This window comes from Bubalus bubalis, chromosome 13 (assembly GCF_019923935.1).
Source record: "Bubalus bubalis isolate 160015118507 breed Murrah chromosome 13, NDDB_SH_1, whole genome shotgun sequence".
NCBI classification, from domain to species: domain Eukaryota; kingdom Metazoa; phylum Chordata; class Mammalia; order Artiodactyla; family Bovidae; genus Bubalus; species Bubalus bubalis.
The window spans coordinates 56,647,356-56,669,760 of NC_059169.1; the positions used below are offsets into that span (position 1 = coordinate 56,647,356).

Consider the following 22,405-nt stretch of genomic DNA (forward strand, 5'->3'; position numbering starts at 1 on the left):
TATATATTATTACTCTTTGTTACAGAAAATGAAACAGTTGCTCAGAATGGTGCTATGAAATTGAATTCTGATGGCAGCCTTCACATCAGGGCTATTTCTACTCCATAGCGTGTATTCCTTAACCTCCTCTGGATGGTGACCTTCCTGAGAAGGACCATATCTTCATCCTCATACACCTCAAGACTCCGGATGCAAGGCTCGGCAGCCGGCCGGTGCTCTGAAGGCGCCAGGACTGAGGGCGGGCTGGGCTGACTGGGCCGGCACTGCTCCCTCCCAGCTGTGCTGTGGAGTGCAGCTGTGCATTCCAGAGTTACACGTGCTGCCATGGCCTCGCCGCCCGTGTTCCGCCTGCTCTCCGTGTCCTACTTAGACGTCTTTGATTGGCAAACTTTAAAGTACTCTTTTGTCCAGATCCTGAGCATAACAATCAACCGATGATTTCTGGGGATGAAAACAAGTTGTTTTTCAGGGTGATTTTGTGCTGCTTTTTGAATCAATTCTGCTTGCATTTTTTCCACCCCATTTTAACAGCCAGAAATTGCATATAGAAGGTGACATCACCTTTGTATGAAAATTATGTGTGCGCAAGACCCTAAGCATAGAAGGGCCTATTTCACTCCTCCTGTCCTGCTCCCACCAGCTCTCCCCCACGTGCTAAGTCACTCAGTGGTGTCCCACTCTGTGTGACCCCATGGACTGTAGCCCACCAGACTCCTCTGTCCATGGGATTGTCCAGGCAGGAATACTGGAGTGGGTTGCCATTTCCTTCCTCACCCAGGGAACAAACCTGTGTCTCTTAAGTCTGCTGCATTGGCAGGCGAGTTCTTTACCACTCTTGCCACATGGGAAGCCCCAGCTCTGCCCACCACCCCCCACAACTCTGTTCCCTGCCTCCTCCGCCCCTTCCCATCCAGTTGCCCGGAGCATTCTCTGCTCACCCAGTTGCCTCATTCTCTCATTGTCCTCCCAGCCACACCCACGGTCCTGACTCCCTCTGCCCAAGCTCACCTGCCCTTCTGCTTAGCTCATCCTGTGAACTACCTGAGACTAGACAACAATTCACTGAATTGCTACATCAACTCCTTATTCCTTGTTAAGCCGTACTTTATGGAGTAACTTAACTGAATAAGTAACTCTCCTGGCAGGAATTCAAGTACCATGGTTTCCTAATGAGAAAGATACGTTGGGGCAAGGGGGCTTTTCTCAGAGTCCTCCTGGGGCACCGGCAGTCTGTCTGTCTGGTCCTGTCCACACACCGTCCCTGCCTCCAACACTCAGCGTGAGGTTTGCAGCAGGAAGTAGTGACAAGGAAGGCCCCACTGCTGCCCTCTTACCCATCTGATAATGGGATGTGCAGTGACTCACACACCAGGCTTGTAACACCGGTGACAAGAGCCGGCGTGACCACAGCCCTGTGGGGCTGGGAATTCACCCAGCCTCAGGGTGCCGGCCAAGGAGCCTCAGTGACCAGGAGGCAGGAATCCCGCCTGGCTGACTCCTCGGCTGGTGACGCCTCTGACAGAGTGACGCATGCCCCATCCTGTCCCCACACCTCCCGCTGCTCTCTGAGACCAAAGACTGGGCCCCACAGAGACTCCAGGGCTCCTGGGCAGGGCCATTGTGGGTGGGGGGAGGGGTGGAATCCACACTTCAGGGCCCTGCACATGCCTTTGATTTTTCAAGAGCGCCAAGGAGTCTCTGACTCTCTGGGTGTGTTGCTTTGATATTGGAAAATCCTCCTTTTGCATCCAAATTCATGCATCCAGCCCACCCCCCACCCCCGCAAGGCCCCGGATTTATGGCGGTTGGATTTCATGGGCATCAGTGGCCCTGAGCAGCTGTCGTGGGATTTCTGACTTTTGGACGCTGGTTCATTTCCCACAAAGAGCTCCAGGGACATCTAAGCCCTGGGATGTTCCCCCTCCAGCCTCCCTCTCTCTGCCCCCAGCACGTAGGTTGCCGCGGCTCTAGCTCCAGTTGTTATGTGCTCCTTCAGTCAAATGTTGTCCGTGTTTATTTGTCGCTGCTTCTCTGAGTCACAGTGTATCACGGGATGAAATGAAACGCTAAGAAGTAAAACTGGTCTGTGTGCCTCTGGGTGATGCTGTTGCTACTAGCCTCTTGCCAGATATGAAAAACTTTTATTTGTATCAGGTGATAGATTGAAAAAAAGTGGCCACCATTCTTGATGGGTTAGGAACTGGCCAGATAAATGTCAGACATAGATAGACAGATAGATAGAACTACCCTACACTCACATTTTATATGTCTATCATCTATCCATCTATATATGTAATTATGAGTGTGTGTATGTGCTCAGTCATGTCTGACTCTTTGTGACGCTATGGACCACAGCCCGCCAGGCTCCTCTGTCCATGGGAGTCTCCAGGCAAGAATACTGGAGTGGGTTGCCATGTCCTCCTCCAGGGGAATCTTCTCGACGCAGGGATTGAACCCATGTCTCTGTGTCTCCTACACTGCAGGCTGGTTCTTTACCGATGAACCACCCAGGAAGCCCATTTGTAATTATAGAGAGGTGCTGTTCTCAAGTACTAAATGATGGGAGGTCAAAACTCCTTTTTCTTTAAGGAGAAGGCAAACCCAGGCTGTGAGGCAGAGCAGGGTATGCCATTCTCCCAGTGGAGGTGGGGTCTGAGCTCCTTCACAGTTAGGAACAGTTGTCACGCGCTGGCCCCTGGCCCTGGCACCAGCACCAAGAATGCACCCAGAGCCTCATCAGTTCAAGAGCAAAGCAGATGTTCAGGGCTGTCCCCAGCACTGGCAGAGGCAGGCCCTGGCCAGGGCTGTGCTCACAAGTTGAGGCCATGCCAGGCCCCAGGGGACTCCCCCTGAACTCCAGCAGTGCAGCCTTTGCCAGGGTCCAACACCCATGCACTTGACCTTTCAGGAGCAAGAGCAGGAAGTAACCCCCAGCAGCAGCAGCATCCTTGAACGTGAGGCCCAGCAGGGCTGACTCTGCTGGACGTACTGAGGGGCGAGCAGCCCTGAAAGGTAGTCTCTAAAGCTCTGATGTTTCATACAGTGTCTTGATCTCTCAGAGGCATCATTATGAAAAAGCACAAGTGTGGTCCTCCATTCAGAGGCGAGATCCTCTCATTCAGATGCCAGTCTCAGGACCACCTGCAGCATTTAATCTGGTAAACTTGCTGAGAATACAGATTCCTACCTCCCACACTGAATTCTGACATGGTAGATCTGGAGCAACTGATGCTGAAGTGGAAGCTCCAATCCTTTGGCCACCTGATGCGAAGAGCCGACTCATTGGAAGAGACCCTGATGCTAGGAAAGATTGAAGGCAGGAGGAGAAGGGGATGACAAAGGATGAGATGGTTGGGTGGCATCACCGACTCAATGGACATGTATCCGAGCAAACTTTAGGAGATAGTAGAGGACAGGGAAGCCTGGTGTGCTGCAGTCCATGGGGTCTCAAAGATAGCAACTAACACCACCAAAGGTCTAGGGGGGGCCCTGGAATCTGCATTTCAACAAGCTGTTGTCCAGCCAGATTTGGGGACACTGGCTTGGACAGTCTCTTCCAAGCTCTCATTTCTAGCTCTCAGGAGATGGCAGAAAAGGAGCAGTGCTGGGCAGTGGGGACTGTGAAGGATGCACTCTCAGCTGGGAGCCCTGAAGCAGGACTGCATCTGATAGCTTGCAGCTGGATGCAAAGCAGTCAACCTTGGCACTCCTCTGCCAGTCAGTCACTGGCTATGGGTTGCCTGGGGGTGGGGAGGGCAGATGCTTCTAACCACCCTCAGGGTGAGTCAGATCTGGTTTGACCAAAGACAAGTCTCCAAAGAAGGGGACACCTGTGAGTCCACAACAGCCAATATTCCTGGAGGCTAGGGACAGGGTGTAGCCCAATAAGAGGGGTCTGGGAGGGGCTCCATTTTGCCCCGTGGCTCTTTTGTGTTGGCCAGGAAACCAGATAACCAAACTGGCTTGGGGGATGTCATGCACAAATTCTTGTGTCCCCACAAATCTATATGTTCACATCCTGACCTCCAAGACAATGGTCTGAGGTGGTGGGACCTTTGGGAGGTTATTAGGTCAGGAGAGTGGAGCCCTTGTGAATGGGAGGAGTGGTCTCATTAAAGGGACCCCAGGATGAAAACCACAATCACAGAAAACTAACCAAACTTATCACACAGACCACAGCCTTGTCCAACTCAATGAAACCACCAGCCATGCCGTGTAGGGCCACCCAAGATGGACAGGTCATGGTGGAGAGTTCTGACAAAATGTGGTCCCCTGGAGAAGGGAATGGCAAACCACTTCAGTATTCTTGCCATGAGAATCCCATGAACAGTATGAAAAGGTGAAAAGACATGACACTGTAAGATGAACTCCCCAGGTCGATAGGTGCCCAGTATGCTGAGATGGCTGGATGGCATCACCGACTGGATGGACATGAGTTTGATCAAGCTCCGGGAGTTGGTGCTGGACAGGGAGGCCTGGAGTACTGCAGCCCATGGGGTCACAGAGTCAGACACTACTGAGAGACAGAACTGAACTGAGAGCGCCCCCAACCCATGTGAGGACACAAGGAGTCTGTGGTCTGCAACCCAGAAGAGGGCCTCATGAGAACCCGCCCAGCTGCACGCAGATCCCAGACGTCCTGCTTTCCCAGCCGGCAGAAGTCAATTTCTGCTGTCGAGAAGCTGCAGGTCTCAGCAAACAGGGGACTTCGGGGAGCAGCGAGGGTGGCCCTCCTCAAGGGCCCCGCTCCCTGGCTCACCAACCTCTTTTCACTGGCTTTAGAAATCCCTGTTCCCACGGCAGGCTTTTCTGCTTCCCAACCAGTTCTTGGTTGTGTTCGGTTCGGTGGAGTTTGCTGAAAAGGTGAGTTCTGGGTAACCGAGCTCCAGTTCGGGTCCCCAGCAGGCTGTTCCTGTTTTAGGGTGCGGGGTCGTCACGGGGGAGAGGGGGCCGCCGTGGCGCGAGTCCCGCCTTGGTCAGCGCGGACCACGCGCCCCTGGGAGGCGGGTGGCAGTCCCCGCGTGGTCTCCGCGGGCCCGGGAGGGTCCAGACTCGCCCCAGCGCCCGCGCCCCTCCCCAGGGCGGGGGATAAGGGAGAGGCCACTGGGCGGGGCCGGCTGCTGGCCCCTCCCCTCCCCCGGCGCGGAGCGTGACCGTGACCTTGCCCCCAGCTGGGCTGCGGCTCCCGCGGCGAGTCGCGGGGCGGTGTCCAGGTTGCCGTGGGAACCAAGCCGGCCTGTGCGCGGGAGGGAGGAGAGGGGGTCCTACGCCCGGGGAGGGGGTCCTACGCCCGTGGCGGGGGCGCACCCTGAGGTGTCACGCGCGGGGTGGTGGCGCACGCAGAGGCGGCCTCTGGGCGGGCGAGGCTGGGACACCCAGCGCACGCGGGGCAGCGTCCTCTGGGGCCCAGGTCCCCGCCTGGACCCAGATGCCCGCGGGTGGGGCGGGGGCAGGAGGCGGGCTGCCTCTCCCCGCAGCATCCCGCGTTTGTGGTTCCTGGGGTCCCCGTGGCATTCGCTGGCCGCCGGCGACTCTGCGTCTCCCCTGAATGCCCCATCCCTTGAGGTTCAGCCTAATTACCGCCTTTCAGTTGGCCCGCAGTGACATCCCCGACCCCCACGATACAACTCAGTTTGGTAAACACCTTTCATCTTTGCAGCTGGTTTCTTTTGTGGGCTCCTCTTCATGTGCCAAAATGGGAGATTAAAACAACAACAAACTCTTGTAATACATAGTCATTGTAGAAAAAATAGATATTACAGATAAGCAACAGCCAGAGATTTGATTAAAATAATCCAAGTCTTTCCCCCCAGAGACAAGCACAGTAACCCGGATTTCTGACCTTTAATGTAAATATGAATGTTCTTTAGAAACAAATTTCATTCGCATTATACATGTAGCTCTCTAAACTGCTTTTCCAACACATGTATGCTGAACATCCTTCCCAGTAGGAGAGAACTAGAATCCACAGTATCTTTTAGGTGGCTGTGGAGTACCCCTTTACAACCATAGATAGATCAGTGTTATTTTACCACTTATTTAGGAGGTGTGCATTATTTTTCTATGGTAAACAACACTGCAATGAATCACCTTGTGCATATATCTTGGTGCACAGGTTTGCTTGCTTCCCCAAAAACAACTCCCAGAAAGAGAATACTATAAAGATTGTGTTCCTTACAGGGACTTTTGCTGCATCTCACCGGATTGTTCCTTCAATGTACCTGTTTATGGTCCCTTCAATCTGAAAGGGCGGTTATTTTCCTCATACCCATGCCAATACTGGTTATTATTCTTTTAATTTTTTTCTAAACCAGTATTTGAAAAATGCATTCTTGTAATGTTTCCTTCCATTTGTTTGATTACCCATGAGATTTATCGCTTTTGACACGTACTGGCCATCTGTATTTCTTATTAATATTTAATCAAATGCCTCTTTAAGACTACTCTTGGCCTTTTTCCCGTGAGGGTGTTACTCATTTTTTGTTGATTTGTTCAAGCTTTCTACAATCAGTTCTCACACACCTCTACCCAGAGAACACTCCCCTTCACACATGTGAGATGTTCCCAAGTGAATGCTTTCATGAAAATGCTGTTGAAGTCAGGTTCCTTCCCGAGGGTCTTTAAAGGAGAGAGGTCCCTCCCTGAAGGCAGGGTGGGGAGCTGGGGGGCGCTCCTTGTGTGAACTGTTGAAACTGGTGCTAACAGAGAGGACTAAGCTTGCGTGTAGCAGACATGACATTGGTCCCTGGTTGGACACTGGACCCAGAAGCTGTGAGGTGCTGAACTCACTTTTGTCGGCTTCGCTGGAGGTTCCCCCAGGGAAGGCAACATCAGCATTGCTCAGAGGCCTCCTTAGGAATGCAGATTCTCAGGCTGAAGCCCAAGAGACTTGTAAGCGCTTGTGAATGTGAAAGTGTTATTTGCTCAATCGTGTCCAACTCTTTGCGACCCCATGGACAGTAGCCCACCAGGCTCCTCTGTCCATGGGATTCTCTAGGCAAGAATACTGAAGTGGGTTGCCATTCCCTTCTCCAGTGTATCTTCCTGACCCAGGGATTGTATGTGGGTCTTCTGCATTGCAGGCAAATTCTTTACTGTCTGAGCCACCAGGGAAGCCCATAAGCACTTGTAAGATTTGGTAAAATATACAGATAAAATTTCCCATCTTAACTGTTTTTAAGTGTACAGTGCAGTAGCATTAAACACATTCATACTTGTGCATCACCACCATCCATGCATGAAACTTCATCTTCCCAAATGGAGACTCTGTCCCCATTAAACACCAAGTCCCCATTCTCCCCACCCCCAGCCCCTGGCAGCCACCCTTCTGCTTTCTATCTCCACGAATTTACCTGCTTTAGTCCCTCAAGTAAGTGGAACAGTACAGTATTTGTCTTTCTGTGTCTGGTTTCTCTCACCGAGTGAAACGTCTTCAGAGTTCATCCCTGTTGTAGCAGATGTCAGACTTTCCTGCCTTTCCAAGGCTAAATAATATTCCATTGTATGGATGGGCCACATTTTGTCTGTTCATTCATTCACGGATGGAGCTGGATGCATTTTGAGGTGCTACATGAACAGGGTTCTCTGGGGACGGGATTCAACACAAATTGTAATTGGCATTTCTGCAGTGGGCTTTGCAGCAAGTTCTGGGCCACTTGCCCTACGAGCCAGGCCATTCTTCCTCCACTGTGTTCCATCACACTGCAAAGACAAGCCAAAGCCCCAAGGGCTGGTCTCAGTGAGTGAGCCCCACAAATCTTATAGAAAGTTTTCGAAAAATATAAATTCTTCATTTCCCCCTTTCTAGCCAGCTCCACCCTCCACCCACCCCCACCGCCATCAGACAGCAGGACTGAGTGGATATGAGAGCCTCTTGGCTGGGACCAGGCCTCCTCAGCTGGCCAAGTTCTCACTCCCGTCCCCGCCGCCTCTGGTCTCTCTTTTGCTTCCCCACTCCCTGCACCACGGTACCATCTTTAATCTGTTATATATATTTGACTTCTTGCATTTGGAGTGAGAACTCTGAGGCTAAAAGCCTGCCTTCTGTAGTCACTCATTCAATAAATAGTTATCTCATGTTATTCTGTTCAAAGCACTGTTCTTCTTTCTGGGTACAGAGTGTACAGCTGGGAACAAAACAGACAAAAGCCCCACCTTTATCAGCTTTCTTGTTGATGGGGACACAGATCATAAACAAGATAGATGAGCACGATTTTGGCTAGAGATGTATATTAAGCATGAACAGTAAAGCAGGGGAGAGGGGTAGGAATTTGGGAGGTGACGGTGACCTTTTAGAGAGGGAGGCACTTTAGACAGTCACCACTGTCATGCAGGTGACCGTGGAGTAGAAATGGGAGGAAAGGGAACAGCCATGTGGGTGGGTATGTAACAGAGCAGCACATGCCAAGGTCCTGGGGCAGGAACCTGTTGGGTGCCTTGAAGAAGCATCAAGGAGCCAAGTATGGTGGGGATGAGCAGATGAGGCAGAGGAGAAGATGAAGCCAGGAAAGCCAGCAGGGTCAGACCATGCAGGGCCCTGCAGAACAGTGCTGACCAATAGAAACATCCCAGTCATGTGGACTTCTCTATATTCCAGTAGTGGTACTAGAAAAGCAAAAAAAAAAAAAAAAAGGTGTAATTAACTTTAATATAACCCAGTATATCTGAAATATTATTTTTTCAATATATGTTCTAATTACTGATGAGACATTTTACGTTTTTTTGTACTGCAAGGATGGAGTCTCCAGGGCTGGGGGAAGCATTATAAACAGAGACAGACAGACAGATTCCTTAGATGAACGTAAGCACCTGGTTGTTAAGTCGCTAAGTCATGTCCGACTCTTTGTGATCCCATGGACTGCAGCACGCCAGACTCTTCTGTCCATGGGGTTCTCCAGGCAAGGATACTGGAGTGGGTTGCCATTTCCTTCTGGCTGAACTAAATTAAACTAGGCTCTTACAGTGTCCTTTTGAGGAAGAGAGGGCAACACATTTGTTGAAATACTTACGTATTCAAGAAAATTCCGGGGGAGTTTAGACAGTGAAGTAATAGTGAAAGAGACACGGAGTTATTCTCGGTTGGCTACTCAACACATCGGAACGGTCCCTCCACCAGGTCTGGTTGGGTGGTTATATTTCCCAGGTCAGAGCTGGGGGTCAGAAGGAGGGGCTGCCACCAGAAAAGGTTAGAACTCAGAGAGGGCGCTCCTGCCGCATGAGTGGAGCCCCTGTTACTCCCTTTGGTGGTCCCAGGCCTTTGCTGCAGGAAAGACTGTTGTCAAAGGGGCCATTTGTCACTCAATGCTTCCCAATGCCTGGCCCAGGGTTGGCGTCTCAGGACACAGTGGGGCTCATTCTGATCAACAGCTCCTCCATCCCCATCAGATTCATTCATCATCCAGGCCAGAGACACCAGAGTTACTTGTTCATATTTTCTTGATAATCTAAACAGAATGCTTTTTAAAATTTTTTTGACTTTTATTTTTAATTTTTTAAGTATTGTTGATTTACAGTGTTTCAGGTGTGTGTGTGCTCAGTCGTGTCTGACTCTTTGTGACCCCACAGACTGTAGTCCACCAAGCTCCTCTGTCCATGGGATTCTCCAGGCAACAATACTGGAGTGGGTAGCAACTCCCTTCTTCAGGGAATCTTGTCTACCCAGGGATTGAACCCACATTTCCTGCCCCTTCTGGTACTTTGCAGGTGGGTTCTTTACTGCTGAAGCACTTGGGGAGCAAAATGATTCAGAATGGATGTCAATTTCCTAAAGTTGGAAAAGGGTCAAATTCAATTCTGCGATTGTATTTACACACAGTTAACATGCATCCCCATCCTCCCAGGCCAGGGTGTCTTGGATCCTGGGCAGAGCCTGATCCCAGGAGCGAGCAGGGCCTGAACAGGGAAGTGGGTTCAGCACATGTGTTTGGAGGGAGGGTGAAGTGTTGGCCAACGAGAGTTCACAGATGGATGCTGAGGCTGGAAAGGACATATTGAGAGGGGTGACCGCAGAGAGGAGCCGGGACCAGGGACAAGTGAATCAGCTGTTGGCACAGGTGGCTTGAAAAGTCCCCTTGGAATGTGCTCCCAGTTCGTGGGACCCACTTTATCATCACTTGTGTTGGCTTCACCCACAGGGTCATGGCTCGTTTCTGATACAGGAAGCGTCACCCTTCTGAAAGGAAGGCAGTTCATGAAAATAGTGCTTCCCTGACAAGGTGGCAGGTGAGGAAATGGCTTCCATTACAGATCATGTTAGATTCCCCAGTGAAAGTGCACCCAGAGGAATAAAACAGAATATTCACATTTATGTAGGTTTTACTTTGGAAAGCACTAGACACATTTTCTTCCCTTGCGGATCTGCCTCTTTTTCTGCCATGTCAAATGTTACACGTGTTTGTCATACACCCATGTATTGGAGAAGGCAATGGCACCCCACTCCAGTACTCTTGCCTGGAAAATCCATGGGCGGAGGAGCCTGGTAGGCTGCAGTCCACGGGGTCGCAAAGAGTTGGACACGACTGAGCGACTTCACTTTCACTTTTTACTTTCATGCATTGGAGAAGGAAATGGCAACCCACTCCAGTGTTCTTGCCTGGAGAATCCCAGGGATAGAGGAGCCTAATGGGCTGCTGTCTGTGGGGTTGCACAGAGTCGGACACTACTGAAGCAACTTAGCAGCAGCAGCAGCAGCATGTATAGATAGGGTGTGTGGACATCAACGAGGAAGCCAGCTGGGGTGAGAGCAGGTGGTATCATGTAGCTCTACGAGGGGCCTGCCCTCCTCATGGGGCACCCGGCGGGGGTTTCACAGAAGTCAGATGGCCGTCAGCCCTGTGGGAGGCGGGATGCACGTGTAGAGAACAGATGCTCGGTGGTACCCAGATGTTTAACCTCCTTGTCAGTGGGGATGCTTGTTCGCAAGTGCTGGTTGTGTGAGTCAGTGAGGGCTGCTGTAACAAATACCACAGGCTGGGTGGCTGAAACAGCAGCCTTTTTTTTTTTTTTTTTAAGTTGGAATTGCTTTTACTGGGGCTATTGCAGCAGGCCTGCCATGGTTGGGTTAGTGTTCTGCCCTTGGAGGCAGCTGAAACCAGGTGCCTCCACCCACCACCTACCTGCGTTAGTGGAACATGCAGAGTTCAGTTCAGCTCAGTTGCTCAGTCGTGTCCGACTCTTTGCGACCTCATGAATTGCAGCGCGCCAGGCCTCCCTGTCCATCACCAACTCCAGGAGTTCACTCAAACTCACGTCCATCGAGTCGGTGATGCCATCCAGCCATCTCATCCTCTGTCGTCCCCTTTTCCTCCTGCCCCCAATCCCTCCCAGCATCAGTCTTTTCCAGTGAGTCAGCTCTTCGCACGAGGTGGCCAAAGTACTGGAGCTTCAGCTTTAGCATCATTCCCTCCAAAGAACACCCAGGGCTGATCTTCAGAATGGACTGGTTGGATCTCCTTGCAGTCCAAGGGACTCTCAGGAGTCTTCTCCAACACCACAGTTCAAAAGCATCAATTCTTCGGCGCTCAGCTTTCTTCACAGTCCAACTCTCACATCCGTAACATGACCACTGGAAAAACCATAGCCTTGACTAGCAGACATTTAAACACAGTTCTGGAAGTTGGACGCCCAAGATCAAGGTGTGGGCAGGGTGAGTTTCTCCTGAGGCCTCTGTCCTGGGTTGCAGACGGCCGCCTCCTCCCTGGGTCCTCAGCTGGTCATTCTGTGCACCATGGTCCTGGGGTCTCTCTGTGTTTTAAGAACACCAGGCAGATTGCATTAGGACCCCTTGAAGGCCTCATTGTAACTGAATCCCCCTTTACAGACCCATATCCAAACTCAGTCTCATTCCGAGGTGTGAGTGTGCAGGGCCACAATTGATGTCCCCAGCAGCCACTCTGTACTTTCTATGTCAGTAAGACTGATGTCAGTAAGGCATCCGTTTTTCTCAAGGTTATATGCATTTCTACCTCTGTCCACTAGAGGGCAAACTTTAAAAGTGCTTATTTTCTAAACGTTAGTCTTTATTTTTAACTCTTTTTTGCCTACATGGTTTCTTTTTAAAGGGCTTCCCAGGTGGCTCATTGATAAAGAATCTGTGATAAAGACTCTATCAAAGCAGGAGACACAGGTTCGATCCTTGGATCAGGAGGACCCCTGGAGGAGGAAATGGCTACCCACTTCAGCATTCTTGCTTCAGAAATCCTGTGGACAGAGGAGCCTGGCAGGCTACAGTCCCTGGGGTTACAAAGAGTCAGACACGACAGAGCACTCACCCACTTTCTTTTTTAAATAAAAAAATGGTCAGAAACAGGTAAGACTATGCTGTTTATTGACATCAATTACTAACAGTTCAAGTCTCAAAAGGCTCTTCCCTTTCTTTGAAAGTTCAGCATCATAGACTGAGATGATTTTCATTCCTGCGTGGGGATGTCTTAACAATCTAAAAATCAATGCAAAAAGGAAATTAAGGAGCTTGGTTTTTAGGGGCTCCTGGGGGGCTTTCTCATGTTTAGTAGGCAAAATGGGGGTGGCATGAAATCTGACGCCAGAGGTTCCATCTTTTGATAACAGGGTACAGAATGTCTGTGTAAGACATGTGTATCAGGAGAGAAGCTGAGCACATGTCAGAATTGACTGTGGCTAGAATGGCACTAGTGGTAAAGATCCCACCTGCCAGTGCAGGAGACAGAAGAGACACAGGTTCAATCCCTGGGTCGGGAAGATCCCTTGGGGAAGGAAATGGCAACCCACTCCAGTATTCTTGCCTAGAGAATCCCATGGACAGAGGAGCCTGGTGGGCTACCACCCATGGGGTCACAAAGAGTTAGACACAATTGAAGTGACTTAGCACAGAATGAACGGGCAGGAAAGAGCATAAATGCAACGCCAAGTGCGGCCAGGAGCTGAGGATCAATGGGGAAAGCTCTGAAATCAGCACGGAGCACCAAAACTGCAGAGGCTAGAGAGGGGATAGGCAGAGGGTCCCGGGCCTCCGGGTTCACATCTGTGCAATGGGCACAATGCTGCAATTCACATGGTGGCCGGCCAGGAGGGTCCCTAAGAGAAGCAGCATCTGTGCAGCGCCAAGAACACAGTATGGACCCGTCATGATTCCTCTTCCCTCTCTTGCCCACCTTCTCACTCTAGGCTTTCCTTTCAGCCCCCCTCCATGACATTTGTGCCCTGGAAGGAGTGTGTGCATCAGGCATCCCGTTGCAGTGGTCGGAGGGGGTGGAGGGCGTGGTGGGGACAGACTGCCTCCCAGAGTGGGGGCTCCTGGGCGCTGGGGCTCGAGGCAGACTCAGGCTGACTGGCGGCAGCAGCTCTTTCAGAAGGCGCGTCCAGGCTCGCGCCAGCCCTGCAGGAGAAGCAGAGATGACAGACGGGCTGGCCTGAGGCCCGGGGAGCCTCCTGGGCCCCAGGGTCCACGGCACCAGCCGACCCCTTCACTGCAGGCACCGTGGTCAGAGGACAGTCCTGGTCTCACCCCTGGCTTCCAGCTGCTGCCTCGGCCTTTCAATCACCTTCCTCTGAAGAGCCTTCCTTTTGGGTACTTTTCGAAAATATTCTCCGTTTGCACATAAACTACTGCTTACTTTCCTTTTCTAGTCTTTATGTTTCCCTCTGGTCTTTGGTTTATATCATTATCCATCTTTAACTGCCTTCATTTCCTTCCAGCCACTGTTTAAAATTGTTCTGTTTATCTTTGCCTCAACTTTTATCTTTTAAAAATTCCCTTTATCGTGATTTGTAAATCATTTTAATTTCTTTATGCTGACATGCTTTGATTATCCACATTTTAGTTTTCACCTATCTTAATCATATTTTCCATAAAAACAAAACATCCTTTTGAATTTACATCTTAACATGTTGTCCCTCTTAACCTCTTTGCTGTCGTTGTTGCTGTTCCTTTGAATGTCTTAGTTTGGGGTCGTTTCTGCTTTACTCTTTAACTCTGGTTTATACACAGTGGGCAAGAGGTGTCTGTCTCCTGACTTGTCTCACCTCCTCTGAAAGAGCGTTGCCTTTGCCACGTGGCACCATACTGGTCATTTTGCAATCGAATCCCGCCCTGTAGGCATTTAGCTCAAGTGAATTCAATTGTAGAGACTCAAGGAAAACCATGCGTACAAAGCGTGGGCTCTGTCAGCCCTCCCCACCGCACACATATGCCCTGGAGTGTGGATTTGGGCACATGTGCACCCATTCTGATTCTCGTGCTGGAAGCATCTCATGCTAAGAGCATCTCTCACACCCACATTTCAAGCAACAATCATATTTTCTGTAAAGCCTGACCTCAGAATGCAAGCCATGCTGAGTGCTTCCTTGGTGCTGAGCGGCCATCTGTGCACTGCTGGGAGGGGCTGGCTGCGCTGTTGCTACTTAGGGAGCGTGGTTTCAAACGCCAAGGTACCACTCCCCGAGGGACTGTTTCCCCCACAGGTAGTGTTAATCGTGCTTGATTTTCTCCTTGACATTGACTTGAGAGGCCACCTACCTGCTGCCTGAGATGTGACTCTGACTCTCCTGCTCAGCAAGAGCTCCTGGAAGAGCAGGCCACATCTAATTGTGCTTGTAGCCCAAGGGTACTCCTGGAGCACTATAAGCCACGAGCGAGCGGGATGTGAGAGTTGGACCAGAAAGACGGTTGAGCAACGAAGAATTGATGCTTTTGAACAGTGGTGCTGGAGAAGACTCTTGAGAGCCCCTTGGACTGCAAGGAGATCAAACCAGTCCATCCTAAAGGAAATCAGTCCTGAATATTCATTGGAAGGACTGATGCTGAAGCTGAAACTCCAATACTTTGGCCACCTGATGCAAAGAACTGACTCATTGGAAAAGACCCTCATGCTGGGAAAGGTTGAAAGCAGGAGGAGAAGGGGAAGACAGAGGATGAGAAGGTTGGATGGCATCACCCACTCAGTGGACATGAGTTTCAGTAAGCTCAGGGAGTTGGTGAGGGTCAGGGAAGCCTGGTGTGCTGCAGTCCTTGGGGTCACAAAGAGTCGGACACGACTGAGCGACTGAACAACAACAAAGGAAAACCACAAGGTTATAGTGAAGGTGTCAGGGTTCCTTAGCTGACCTGCCCTAGAAGGACGGGAGTGGGGAGCAGATTCCAGCCCTGGAGAGGGTGCTGCGGGCAACCTGAGCCCGCTCCTGCACGAGTGTCAGCAGAGGGGGAGGGCGGCCTGGTGGGTCATTCCAATTTGCATCCTTCCTCTGAACCCTGCCAGTGTCACCTGGCGACACCCCCAAGTCCTCCCAGAACACAGGGTGAGGTGGGGGAAGATGGAAGTGGATTTGTGTGGGTCTAACAGGAGACAGACAACACAATCCTCTACTTTAAAGAAAAAAAAAAGAAATTAAAATAGTTAAAACCAGAGCAAAAAGAAGAAAAAGGATACATTTTTTCTTTTAAAGATCAAAACAAAAACCACAGATTGGGAGGTTACAAACAGGCCCTTGAGCAGAAAAGATCCCCAAGATGATTTGACTGAACCTGGCAGATGCCTTATCCGCATCTTAATTTACTAATTAAACATTGGGAGATTTTACACCGAAATCTGGATTTCCTGTTTTTCTCAAACAATTCCAAAATCCGACATCATGGCCCCATAGCTAGAGCTGGGAAGCTGCTGCCCCCTGGCGGGTCGACGGAGATGTGCAAGATCTTTGCCGCCCACCTGCTGTCTCACTCACCTGGGGTCACTCACTAGGATTCGCCCAGAGAGGCTGATGGAGTTAAAATGCAAAAATGATTCTAAGCTTTCAGAAACTGTTCAGGGCTCTTGAGTCATAAAGGTAGTGTACTGATTCATCAGAAGAGGAAATTGTTTCTAGGTTCAGTTTCTGAGGAGAAACGCAGCAAGTCCTTTTTCTCCTGTGGTGTTGCATGCTCACAAGAAGCTCGCCCAGCAGAGGAAAGGGTAATGGGAGTGACAGGAACAAACCCACACCGTGCATGTTCCTGCTCTCGGGGCCTGGGTGCTGCTGAAGACCCTTCCATAGTTCCCGTTGGCCCCTGGAACAAGGGTTCTCAACAGGGGGGATTTCTCCACCCCCACCAACTGGGGGCGAGGGGGCCATCTGGCAATGTCTGGAGACACTTTCGATGGTCATGACTGGCGAGCTCCTGCTGGCATCCTGTGGGTGTGAGCTAGAGACGCTGCTGAGCGCCCCACAGGGTGTACAGGACGACCCTCCACCCACCCCACCCCACCCTCAACACAGACCCATCTGGCCCTTGATGTCAGCCATGCCAGTGCCGAGAAACCCCGCTCAAGAATAAAGTCCAGGTTCACTCAGTGCCCTGGCGAGACCCCCAGTGCCGGCCTGGCTTGTATCAGTCACCCCCTCCCTCTCCTCTGCTCCCTCCACACTGGGCGCACACTCGGTTCTGTTGCCCACAAGCTCTCTCAGACATTGGGGCCTCTGTATATGCGGTACTGCTCCCTGGACCACCTTCATCTGCCCAGGGACAGCCCACAGCCCCGGGCATCACATTACATGGCACCACACATCTTTTGAGGCGCTCCTGCCCCAGCCCCAGGCTACTAATGATCACCCTCCATAGTCCGCTCTGGTCTAAATCTAACCTATTGTGTCTGCAGTACCGATGGCCACTCAACACTGTTGGGTGAACACATGGCCAGGCCCTCATCTCTAGTCACCTTAAAGAAATCAAGTTCAAGTCCTCCAGAGCTGCCTCCCGTCTCCAGCATCACCCGCAGGAAACACACGGCTCCTGGGAGGAAGTGAATGAGCCTGAAGGCTTCACTAGCTCACTTCCCAGCAGGAGCAGCTCTGGCAAGCGCCTGCGATTCCCCACTCATTTTTTTGTAAGTTGTTCCCACTTGGCTTTGAAAACCTAAGAATGCAGGCAAGTTAATTACCATTTGGCATCAGTCAGCCTGGACTCACACAAGTCCTCGTCCTACATATTTATTAAGAAATCCATCGACCCGCATTTTTCTAGACAGAGCAATTTCAGACACTTCCTGTCTCCAAGAAGTCATTGCTAATATCGAATTCCAGTAGTATGTGAAACTGTGGCTGGCAGCCAGTAAAAGACGCTCTAAACCCCAGTCCTCCCTTGATAGCTGAGCAATTTGTGAGCAGCCTAACAGGCAGCGGATTCATTGAGCTCAGGGGGCTAAGCATTCCTCTTCTCCTGAGGATGGACGGCCCCAGAGGAGCCACTTCTGGATGCAGAGTCGCTCACGTTCATTCTCCCTGTGTTCACAACAGAACATCATTCTTCCAGAAGACCCCAAAGCACACCTGAAGTGACAAGGGGAAGTGCTGGATGGCAGATGGTGTTTCTAGACTGGAGCCCAGCAGGTTGAGGGGGGTGAGGGGCTGGTGGCACCCCTGCCTGGTGCCAGCCGGACCTCAGGCCCTCGGAGCTTAGAGCCCGTCTACCGCCCGGCGTGGCCTCGCTGTAACGTGGAGCCAGGCATCTTGTTCTTCCTCTGTGCGGATTTAATGCCATGTCTCTGGAATGCAACCAGAACCGAGGAAGCAGGGAGCCTTGGGGAGAGAAAGTGCCTCAAGCTGTAAATAGCAACAGAATGCAACCCTGTGTTCTCGGTTGACAGGCGTTCCCTGGGGAAGGAGCCCTCCCGGCAGGAACAACATTGCCAGTCTTTCAGCAACCCCCGACCGTGGTCCGTGAAGAGGTGTGGATGTGACAGCGCTGTTATTACGAGGAGATGAGATGGGACTGACTGGCGGGATCAGGAAGCCCGCTGCCAGAACAGCCTGAGAGGCTGGGTGGTGATGGCCCCTGGAATGAAGGCCCCTGTGCACCTAACAGTGGGTGTCGCAGCTCCAAGACAGTATCACCCAACACTCTGCACAGCGTGTCCCATAGATGAACACCCCAACCCCGAGGGCCTGAGTGATGATGTCCCCAGGGCGGCATGGGGTGTGAGAGGCAGAGTGGGCCCCGGTCCCGCCTGTTACCCTCTGCATCGCGCCATTTCCCAGCCCTGCCTGCTCCGAGCTCAGGCAACCAGCACTGGTTTTAAGTGTCTGTCTTAGTCTGTTCGGGCGACTGTAACAGAAACACTGGGTGACTTAAAAACACAGATATTGATTTCTCACAGTCTGGAGGCCGGGAAGTCCACAATGGAGGCGCCAGAGGATCCGGTGTCTCATGAACCTCTGTTCCTCGCATCACACGTGGTCACTCTCCCCCCACCCCCGGGACCCCACCTCCCTGGGGTCTCTTTTGTAAGGACACTAATCCCATCCGTGAGTGCTCCCCGCTCCTGACCTCATCGCCTCCCAAGTTGGGACCTGGCGTAAGAATTCTGTGGGGACACAACACCCAGGCTCGAGCACAGGTGGTACCTCGGCCTCTCCAATGCTCTGCAGGAGACAATTAGGCACCCGCCCCGCCCGCCTGCCTCCACCTCCCACCCCGGGCTGGCTCCGCCTCCTTTCTGCTTCCCGCCTGCTCTTCTTTTCTCCTGAATCAAAGACAGAAAAGCAGAAGGCAGGAAGGCTTCCAGCGTCGCAGACGTACTGGATGCAGAGTCGCTGTAAGTCACCAGGCCGACTGACGTTTCTGGCGCCTGCAGGTCCCACGTCCAGCCCATCCCGCCCGCCTCTTTCAGACTGGGTGACCCGTGCCATTTCCTCTTGCCAAAGTAAATAACCTGCCAAAGGAAGAGTGTCAAGGGCCCTAAAGGGGGTATTTTTGGAGGAGGGGGTGTCAGACACCCCTAGATGAAGGGCCAGACGGGGCAGGAAGAACAGAGCCAATGAATTTCCATTGTTAGAGGCACAGACGGTGTGACAGCTGGTCCCCAGCCTCCCTGACCCTGTTTTATTTCCACAGCCGGTTGGGGAAGGAGCTCCCAGGTAATTAAAACCATCCCTGGTGTTGCGACTGGAGGAATCAGCTTTCCTGCAGCCCAGCTTTCTCCCCAGTGCTGGGGGAGGAGGAGGGGCTGAGCTCTGGGAGGAAGGTGTGATTCAGGGGAAGAGTGGTGAGGTCCCTAGGCCTGCCTGGGTCTGGAGGCAACCCTGGCTTTCATTGGTGATGCTGACACTCATGAAAAGGGGCTTTTGATATTGAAGTCGGGGGAGGGTGAATCAGACCCCGCTTCCTCTGTAACTTGATGCAAAATACAGATGATGGGCTTCTGGGCTAAGAGAGAGGGGGCCACACTCACCACGTTCCATTTACTAGTCAGACAGGAGGGCAGACAGGCTTCCCCTGTGGCTCAGTGGTAGAGAATCTGCCTCCAAGTCATGAAACACAGGTTTGATCCCTGGGAGGAGGAAATCCTTGGAGGAGGGCATGGCAACCCACTCCAGTATTCTTGCCTGGGAAAATTCCATGGACAGAGGAGCCTTGTGGGCTGCAGTCCATGGGGCCTCAAAGAGTCAGACACGGCTTAGCAACTAAATAACAACAACAAGAGGGTGGGCAGGAATCTGCTCTGACTCGGAGCCAAGAAGCATGGCTCCTGGGTTCACTGCATTCTGCTTCATCATTAGCCTCCCTATGAATATTTGCTTTAAAGCTTTTAAAAAATAGTAATAGTTATGTTAGGGCTTTCTTGGAAATGGGTAACTTGATTTTCTGGCAAAACAACTTAGCCTGTTTGGTCCCTGATGAAAAGGTCAACATCTTCCCCACACCAGTGTGCAAGCCAGTCTGCCTCTGGGAATTTGCCAAAGTCAGTAATCCCAAATCCTGAAAAATCTACATTCAGGACTCTGCTTATGATAGCACTGCTTATTAGCGTGAAAGAACAGTTCAGCTCAGTTCAGTTGCTCAGTCATGTCCGACTCTTGGCGACCCCATGGACTGCAGCACGCCAGGCCTCCCTGTCCATCACCAATTCCCAGAGTTTACCCAAACTCATGTCCATTGAGTCGGTAATGCCATCCAACGATCTCATCCTCTGTTGTCCCCTTCTTCTCCCGCCTTCAATCTTTCCCAGCATCAGGGTCTTTTCCAATGAGTCAACTCTTCACATGAGGTGGCCAAAGGATTGGAGTTTCAGCTTCAACATCAGTCCTTCCAATGAATATTCAGGGTTGATTTCCTTTAGGATGGACTGGTTGGATCCCCTTGCAGTCCAAGGGACTCTCAAGAGTTTTCTCCAACACCACAGTTCAAAAGCATCAATTCTTCAGTGCTCAGCTTTTCACATCCATACATGACCGCAGAAAAACCTAGCCTTGACTAGACAAACCTTTGTTGGCAAAGTAATGTCTCTGCTTTTTAACATGTTGTCTAGGTTGGTCATAAACAGTAAACACTTTAAATAAAAACGGAATGGTTATGCCAACCCTATAAACCCCTGTTGGGAATATTATTCAACCATTACAAATGACAAGAAGATGCTGACTTCACGGAGGAAAACTCAGGATGTAAAACTGATGGCATTTGTGTACTAGCTGGAGATGGGAAACACACCCGCCATCAACTTTGCTACATGAACAGTGATGGGGCCTTCACTGCTGGCCCAGTGGTAGAATCCACCTGCCAATGCAGGGGATATGGGTTCGATCTCTGGTCTGGGAAGCCACAAAGCAGCTAAGCCCGTGTGCCATAACTACTGAGCCCACTCACCCTGGAGCCCATGCTCCTCAACCAGAAGCCACGGAATGAGAACCTGTGCACCGCAAAGAAAAGTCGCCCTCGCTCGCAACTAGAGAAACCCTGCAGGCGGCAGCAAAGACCCAGCACAGCCAAAGATAGATAAATAAATATATTAAATTTAACTGAAAAAAAAAAGACCTTAGAAAATATCAGTATGTACTTAAAAAACAGTGATGGCAGAAGACTGGCAGAATCATGGATAATTTCTACATTTGCGGTTCCATAATTAAATTTTTATAGCAGACAATATGGATGTAACTTTCCAAAGGAAAAGTATTCCACTGACTCCCTGAGACAGTTCGTTCCTCCAGACCTGGGAGGCGGCTACCTGACTTCAAAGAGAGCCATGAGTGGAGGGCGCGGTACTGCAGAGACTCAGCAAGTCTCCCAGGAGTCCGCCCAGCGTGAAGTAGTTGCTACCACAGCTGCTTCTTGTTAGGTGATGCTAATAAAAGTGTGGTTTCTGGAACTCCTGCTGTTCTCTGAGCTGGTTGGTAGCATCAGAGTTCTCAACCAGAACCGCATGTTAAACAACCAGGAGATACCCAGGAGTCAGAAGTCAGGGCCGTGAGGGATGGGACGATCACGGGATGGGGCAGCTGGAGCTGGAGCTGGGGAAAGAGATGCAACGGCCGGCTGGTTGTCCTCCAGCATTTGGGAAACTGGAACCTTGTTTTGTTCTTAACATTGAATCTCTCCTCCCTGGGGAACTGATATCTTTATCCAGGAGTGACCGAGGAAAGGTCACTGCTCTTTTTTTTTTTGGCTGTGCTGGGCCTTTGTGGCAGTGTGTGGGGTCAGGAGTTGTGGTGCGTGGGCTTAGGTACCCCTCAGCATGTGGGATCTTAGTTTCCCAACTAGGGATTGAACCCGCTTCCCCCACACTGGAAGGCCGATTCTAACCACTAGAGTACCAGAGAAGTCCCAAAGGTCACTATTCTTACCTGCTGCCCTGGTTCTGATGCTCTGCCTTCCAAGTGCTGTTTTGTACCCAGTGCCATTCTGGGGAGGGCGAGGCAGGGGGTGGAGGGCTAACTCCCTTCTATCAGTGGGGACTTGCCAATCATAGAAAGGGTTCTTCCTTTGTGATTGTTTAAATTCAGATACTAACTATGAAGCCCTTATCGTTGTTTCAAGAGATACAGTTGCTACCCTTTCTACTGTGCTACTGCACAGATCCATGCTATGCTAGAATTTGTTATTCATTCATGCCACAAATATTTCCATGAGCGCTCATCACATGTCACTCCTGAGTAGGCACTGGGGCCCTGCAGTCCCCCAAACAGACCACATCTTTGCCCTCAGGAAGCTTAAGTTCTAGTGAGACAGGAAGAGTCAACGATTACCAGGTAAGTGCATGTATTAACTTTTTCAACCCTCATTGCACCCCTATTGGGTAAGTGCTGTGAGTATCCCCAGTTGAGAGATGAGGAAATGGAGGCACAAAAGCGTTGAGCAACCCATTCCAATAGACAGAATGAGGGTCCTTGCTCTTCCCCACGAGCTAGATTTGCCTCTGAGGGGTGAGCTTCCGGGGGCCTGTGCTTCTCCTTCTTCTGCTTGGGAATGATTTTTCTCAGCCTACAGGGAGGGGAAAGTGTCAGAAGGATTGGGGTGTGGAAAGAATGACTTCAAAGTTGAGTACTATTAACCCTTGGAAACAGATTACATCTAAATGAACTTCTGTGTCAAGTTATCACTGGGACTCAGCACCATAGCCCCAGGCTCCCTTGGGCCAACTCATGACAATATCAGTTATCTTTTTAAAATTTTTTAAAGTTT

General features: G+C 51.0%; 2 long non-coding RNA genes across 3 annotated transcripts in view; one reads left to right on the top strand and one right to left on the bottom strand.

Annotated features, from left to right (window-relative positions):
• On the bottom strand, positions 1–4,896 carry LOC123328994. Its single transcript, XR_006544076.2, has 3 exons — positions 4,760–4,896; positions 3,188–3,300; positions 1–441 (listed from the first exon to the last, which is right to left on the bottom strand). It is a non-coding gene; the product is annotated as an uncharacterized LOC123328994 (long non-coding RNA).
• LOC123328993 overlaps positions 4,673–22,405 on the top strand; it is a 26,885-nt gene continuing 9,152 nt past the window's right edge. Inside the window, exon 1 of one of the 2 annotated variants that reach the window (XR_006544074.2) lies at positions 4,673–4,863. This is a non-coding gene — a long non-coding RNA (uncharacterized LOC123328993). Of the gene's footprint in view, positions 4,864–14,972; positions 18,546–22,405 lie in introns of those variants that run through there. The other variant, XR_006544075.2, reaches the window with a different exon arrangement.